Source organism: Neomonachus schauinslandi, chromosome 13 (assembly GCF_002201575.2).
Source record: "Neomonachus schauinslandi chromosome 13, ASM220157v2, whole genome shotgun sequence".
Lineage (NCBI taxonomy): Eukaryota > Metazoa > Chordata > Mammalia > Carnivora > Phocidae > Neomonachus > Neomonachus schauinslandi.
In genome coordinates this window covers 8,612,817-8,620,293 of record NC_058415.1, presented here as the reverse complement: position 1 = coordinate 8,620,293, position 7,477 = coordinate 8,612,817, and positions in this window count along the sequence as shown.

Genomic DNA, 7,477 nt, shown 5'->3' with positions numbered 1-7,477 from the left:
CCGAAATCACCTCACAGAAGCTCAAATCCTATAATGTAAACCTTCTAGTATCTTCTTAATGAGACTCGGCACAGTCTCCCTGGTGTGTGGTCTCCCTCGATGAAACAAGCCAAAAACCCAACTCAGTTCAACTCTAGGTATGTCCCTGGTGGGGTTTGGCTTTTTTTGCAGGTTTTGGTCAACCTTAGGGCAAGCAATGAAAATTTAGGCGGCAAGCCAGAATAGGTTTTCGATATGGCACGAAAAGGGAATTCATTGCTCATGGTTACCCAGGGTTTGACAAAGCTCCACTGAGAGAAGCAACACGAAGGACCCCTCTCTTTCTGGAAGGCCTCTGAGGCCTATCCCTGAATTCCAGGAATCTGGCCAAGCTCTGTACCTGCATCCCAGCGCTCAGCATCCGTAGACCCTTTACTCCGTTCAGCTTCGGTGCAACACCATCCGTCGTTCATGAAGCCACCTCTCTCAGCCACTGTCAGGGTGGGGAAGACAACCACACCACATAAAGCAGTTCAGGACCTCGCAGGAGAAATGTATTGTTTTTGGTAAGAGCAGGGACAGTTAGACTGGTCCTGAGCGATCCATTTGTTTCCATCTTACACACAGTGTGAATGGTAGAACTGTAGAGTTGCCATTTGCAGGTTGGTTTCTTGAAAAGTGAGCCAAGTCTGCAGCCAAACTAGCCCGCTTTCTGATGGGGGAGGGGTCTCATTTCTGGCTCCTCCCCACCCCCCTTTTTTTAAATCACCTCAGCCACGGTTTTCCTTTCTCCCCTCTGCCAAATTGATGTTATCTTGCTGCATCTGAGGCACCCATGTAAGCAGACAGACGTACTTTAAAAAAATAATAATAAATTGGGTAACAGAGAGAGACACATCAAGTCTGAAATGGTGTGGCACAAATTCAAGAGCAGAGCCGGCATTTAGAGGAAGGTGAGCCCCCAGGAGGGACCGGCAGCAACCGGGGAGGCTGGAAGAGAAGTGTGCCCCCTATCAGGGCACCCCACAGGGCACACGCACCAGATGGAGTCAACTAGATGGGGAGGAGCCTTGTCGCCCCGTCCTCCAAAGTCCCTGTGGGGGATAAGCCTTGGGACACAGAACAGGACGGGAAGACTGGCGTGGGCTTGAAACACGGCAGATGTCGAGGAGCGATGTAGGTCACCCCCGACTTTCCTTTTTGCGTGACAAACACGAGTGTCTTGATCCCCATGCTCCGGAGTCCGGGATGAAGGTGGCAGAAAGGGGACTGTATTCGTTTCCTAGGGCTGCCCTAGCAGCGTACCACAGGCCGAGGGACATCGAAACTCACTTTCTCACAGTTCTGGAGGCTAAAGTCAAGACTATGGTGTTGGTTTCTTCCGAGGCCTCTCCCGTTCACTTGCAGGTGGCCCTCTGGAGGTGTTCCCACATGGGCTTTCCTCAGTGCACCTGCGTGTCTGTCTTATTCTCTTCTTCTTCTAAGGATACCAGTCATACTGGAAGAGGACCCACCCATACATCCCCATTTTATCCTAATTACCTCTTTAAAGAGCCAATTTCCTAATGCAGTCACATTCTGAAGTAACGAAGGTTAGGACTTGAATGTATGAATTTGGGGGAGCGGGAGGGCTGTCACAATTCAGTCCCTAAACAAAATGAGTGATAAAGAGGCACACAGTGGCTCAGATGAGTGGCATGCTGGGTCTGTCACCCCTTGGGGGGTGTGGGGGGACACAACCAGTGTGACTTAGCCTGACCACTTTCCAGTCCTGCGGACACTCTCTCCCATAGACACCATGCTGTCTGGCGGAGAGCGCCAATTCTCTGTTCTCAACCCTGAGCAGAGGGCGTTCGCAGATAGATGTCTGCAACGGAGAATGCATCGACTGAGTTCTGCGAGAGTAAGGCTTTCATTCTTCTCAACATTCCCTGCAAAAAACAGCGTGCGGCTGCTTCCCACTTGATCCCAGTAACCCTGGGCTTGCCTGTGTGAGGCGGGGCTCTCTCGGCTTCTCTGATCTGAGCTGGAGGTTGTGTCTAGACGCTGCGGGCCCTTCGTAGAAACAGCATTCTTGCTGTGGAAACAACATCTCTGGCAAAATCACCAAGCCCCCGCTTGCTAATGTGAATGGGAAGGAAATGTCACATCCATTTAGAAAGGTTGAATTACTTCCAGTGTGGTCCTGTTGCAAAACGGAATCCTTCATTAGGGAAAAACACAGAGCCCCTGACATTTCCTCGGCTACCTACTAAATACCCTCTTTCCAATAATAACTCCTGACATTATAATTTAATCACTTCAGTATTGGGTTTGTTAGATGAGCAAGTAAATCCTCTTCCTGCCTCTCCTGGAATCTCTTTGGGGTGACTTTTTACCTCCCATGCTACCCCCCATCCACACAACGCTGCACACGTAGGCTGCCATCCCTGAAGGTCATACCCATTAGCCACTCGGTTGATTAAGGTTGCGCTCAATTTTATTCTAAATGGAAATTTTTTTCTTGAGATAAAACATAAAATGGATAAAGATGGGCTTCAGATCCAACTTGGAAAGACTTAAGCTTGAAAAATAGAGAATTCGAAGTTACTAAATAAGAGGTGGAGAGTCAGAACATTCTGGTTGTAGAATTGAAGGCCGCTAAGCTCAGGGAAGGGCCAAAGAGGAGGAGCCTGAGTTACAAGTTACAGTACCCCAAACCTGAGGTGACAGCTGAAGGTGGTGAACTCCCCAAAGCTGTGTGAAAATGAAGGACCACAGGAACAAGGGAGGAATCTTCCAGACATAGCCGGTTAAGGGAGAAAAAAAAAAAAAAGCCAGCCAAGGAGGGTATGACAGGGATGTTGGGACAAGATATTAGAGACGAGGACCAGGGCTCTGAAGGTGGACTCTGTGTCAGAAAATCATGGCAGACCCTCTCCACAACCCCTGCTAGGAGGAATGCCAGGGACACACAACAGGGAAGCACACTGAGCAAGCTCCCAGAGGAGAAGATGCTCTCAAGAGAAGCTGTTTGCCTCCCAGCCCCTCTGTGATCTAGTCTCTGCCCCGACCAGCTTTCCAGCCTGTCCTTGTTTTGATACTGATCAGGGGAACCACCGTGATGGATGCCCTCATTGAAACTGCTCAGCACCACCACCGGGCTCCCTCCCCCGATGGGGCGGCGCTGACTTGGTGATACTGTCCGTGTTGGTGGGAACAAACTGCCCAAGTCTGAAGACATAAAAGTCAATAACCTTGCCTGTCCAGAGAAGAACGGGTGAAGTCAGGACCTACATTCTCCCTCCGCCGCTTACTAAGAAATCAGTATCTTGCCTGTGGGAAGACTATGTTTTTTAGGGCCCAGGGTGTGAGGCCAGGGTTGGCATTGGGAGGGAGGGAGGAAAGCGAAAAGGAGGTGGGTGTGCTTCTAGGCATCACGTGCCCACCGCGACTGTGGCCGCCGCTCAGATTCCGAGATTGTTTCCTCATCTGTAATAAATCAGGATACTAATGCTTCCTCTGCAGGTTGTAGAGAAGAAAATGTACAAAAATTCTCACAACATGGGGAATAAAAGACAAAGGGCAGCTATTGCTGTCATTAAGAGAAGTGATATTTCCTGACCATATTCTTTGCACCAGGTAGCAGCATACCTGTTGGCATAAATTACCTCGTTTAAGCCCCGTATTGGCACGATGCGGGGGGCATTGTTATCCTGGTTCCGAGAGGTACAGTTATTAGCTCAAGATCACCTGGCTGGTACGCAGTGGCCCCAGCTGTCACCCCCAGATCGGCTCCTCTCTGAGGCTGCTTCTAGTGGACGACAGGTTTAGCCAGGTTTCAATGGCCCGGGCCAGGTCATTTGGCAGGAACACTATCATTTCCCTAGACTCTTTTTTTTTAATTTTATTTTACTACGTTATGTTAATCACCATACATTACATCATTAGTTTTTGGTGTAGTGTTTCATGATTCATTGTTTGCATATAACACCCAGTGCTCCATGCAGAACGTGCCCTCTTTAATACCCATCCCCGGGCTAACCCATCCCCCCACCCCCCTCCCCTCTAGAACTCTCAGTTTGTTTCTCAGAGTCCATCATCTCTCATGGTTCATCTCCTCCTCTGACTTCCCCCCCCGCCATCATTTTTCCCTTCCTACTATCTTCTCGCTCTCTTTTTTTTCAACATATAATGTATTATTTGTTTCAGAGGTACCGGTCTGTGATTCAACAGTCTTACACAATTCACAGCGCTCACCATAATACATCCCCTCCCCAATGTCCATCACCCAGCCACCCCATCCCTCCCACCCCACCCCCCACTCCAGCAACCCTGTTTGTTTCCTGAGATTAAGAATTCCTCCTATCAGTGAGATCATATGATACATGTCTTTCTCTGATTGACTTATTTAACTCAGCATAATACCCTCTAGTTCCATCCACGTCATTGCAAATGGCAAGATTTCGGTTTTTTGATGGCTGCATAATATTCCATTGTATATATATACCACATCGTCTTTATCCACTCATCTGTTGATGGGCATCTTGGCTCTTTCCATAGTTTGGCTATTGTGGACATTGCTGCTATAAACATTGGGGTGCACGTACCCCTTCGGATCCCTGCATTTGTATCTTTGGGGTAAACACCCAGTAGCATTTCCCTAGACTCTTACATACAGCCTCCCTGTTACTGAGCTGGTCCTGGAGGTGTTGCTCTGGAGATGGTCTAGGTCACCACACGATTTCAGTGGCACCTCTCAGGAGCTTGGATGCATCAGGTTCTGCTCTCCTTACTAAATACTGCTTTTAAGTTGTTCCACTGACAACTCAGAGTTCCTTCCCCTTGGTTTTTGCACAATCAGTACCAGTTTCTTAAGCCACACATCTGCCCTCCTGCACAGACAGACACACACACACACACACACACACACACACGGAAAGAGCAAATGGGGTCCTGGGTGTATTTGTTTGTATGTGTGTGTGAATGTCTGCAGCTTAACTTGTTCCCTTTCAACACCAAATTCATGACCTACATTTGGAATCCTTCCCAGGGTGAGGAGGCCCCCTCACCCTTCATGATTTCTTTGCATAACTAACGTATGTCTTTGTAACCTTATCAGAACCGTCCTCCTGTTCTTCAGTAGCAGACAACTCTTCATTTCCTACCTATGAAGTTACCCAGTTGTTCTTTCAAAATCCACTGAACGCTTGCCTCCTTTGCTTAAAATGGCAAAAAAAAAATTTTGTTTTTTGCAATTAAGGTACTAAATTTACAAAAATAAATCATAACCCCAGAGAAGTCCAATTTTGAACCCAGGCCCCTGATGTTAGAGCCCTGCTCACACCCACCCATGCCAGCTAAGTACCATTTGAAACAGTAATGTAGACTAGCAGTTACCAGGGCTGGGGAAGGGAGATTGGGAGTTAATGCTTGATGGGTCCAGGGTTTTTGTTTGGGAAGACAACAAAGTTCTGGAAACGGATAATGGGGATAGTTTGCCCAACATCACGAATGTGCTACATGCCACTGAATTGTGCATTTAAAAGTGGTTAAAATAGGGGCGCCTGACTGGCTCAGTCAGTGGAACATGTGATGCTCTATCTCAAGGTCGTAAGTTCAAGCCGCATGTTAGTTATAGAGCTTATTTAAAAAAAAAAAATCTGGGGCACTTGGGTGGCTCAACCAGTAAAGCATCTGCCTTTGACTCAGGTCATGATCCCAGGGTCCTGAGATTGAGCCTCACATTGGGCTCCCTACTCAGTGGGGAGTCTGCTTCTCCCTCTGCCCATCCCCCCCTACTCCTGCTCTCTTTCTCTCTCTCTCTCAAATAAAATCTTTTTTATTTTTTTTAAGATTTTTATTTATTTGACAGAGAGAATGAGTTAGCGAGAATAGGAACACAAGCAGGGGGAGTGGGAGAGGCAGAAGCAGGCTTTTTGCCGAGCAGGGAGCCCGATGCGGAGCTCGATCCCCGGACCCTGGGATCATGACCTGAGCCGAAGGCAGATGCTCAGCGACTGAGCCACCCAGGCGCCCCAATAAAATCTTTTTTTAAAAAGTGTTTAAAACAGTTTTATGTTATGCATATTTTTCCATAATTAAAAAAGAAGAAGAGAAATAGTGGTGACTAGTTGTATTACAACTCATTTAACTCTGCCAAGCCTTGGTTTCCCCAGTGGTGGGAGCAGTAAGCCCTTCCTCAGAACAATTGCTGTGGCATGAGGCCCTACCATGTGGAATGCACGCAGCCCCATGCGTGGCCCACTCAAGTTCAGCCTGTGTCCTTCCCTTTGCTTTGCCCACCACTGACACCTTCACTCATTTACTCCTCAGGCACAGCTCGAGGGGTCGGGGAATGTGTGCCCGAAATGAGATGCTTGTCTGCTATTTAAAAGTGGTAGCAGGGGTGCCTGGGTGGCTCAGTCGGTTAAGCGACTGCCTTCGGCTCAGGTCATGATCCTGGAGTCCCGGGATCGAGTCCCGCATCGGGCTCCTTGCTCAGCAGGGGGTCTGCTTCTCCCCCTGACCCTCCCCCCTCTCCTGCTCTCTGTCTCTCATTCTCTCTCAAATAAATAAAAATAAAATCTTAAAAAAAATAAATAAAAAAATAAAAGTGGTAGCAGGTTGCACATTGCCAGCACTTAATAGGTGCCTAATGAATGTTTGTACAACTAAATTAGATTGAATAGCTAAACCACAAGGAATGATAAAAGGCAGCCAATTCCCTATTCTGAGGTGGTTCCGTGTATCAGGATCTCTTAATTCACAGGAGATATAAACAATATTTGTTGTTGATGAGGCAACTCTGTGGTTCACTTGATTTCACTCCAGACTTAGACTATTTTTTAAAAGCTGCCTTTTATGTGCAGTTTTACTATCTTGAACAACTGGAACCAAAGGAAATGGGCATTTGGGGAACCATCTATAATAAAGGAAATGACAGTAATAGGTACAAGAAGCAAATTCACAGGGTCAAGCTACTTAATCCCCAGTTGGGGATGTACACTGAAATCTGAAAAATGGAAATAGGCATTAATTGGATCCACCTTTAATTTTTAAGTTTACACAGAGTCTATATAGGCATGAGCATTATAATTAGGTGATTTCCATTATACTGCTTTTAAATTCAGAGCAAGGAGCATAAAACTTTATGCCACCAATCTACAACTTCTTAAAGTACACAGCCATTTCATTTCACATTTGGTTATGTTCGGTGACAGAACAAGAGACAAGGGCAATGAGAAATCATAGAGGGAAGAGACATATGCATGCAGAGAGGAAGAAGGGCAGAGAAAATCTAGCGTGATTAAAACTTCTCTGTTGGTTCTGAGGGAAATTCAAGAGGAAACTACTTTTGTCACACCCTTCTGTTACCATTGCCCTCTGTCACTGTCACTTGATGTCCACCTGTTCTCTGTCCCTGAGAAAGGCTTCACCATTCACCTGGATACTCAAGGGGGAACCTCTTGCATCCCAGAGACCCCAATCCCCTCCACAACTGCTGTGTTTCACTGCT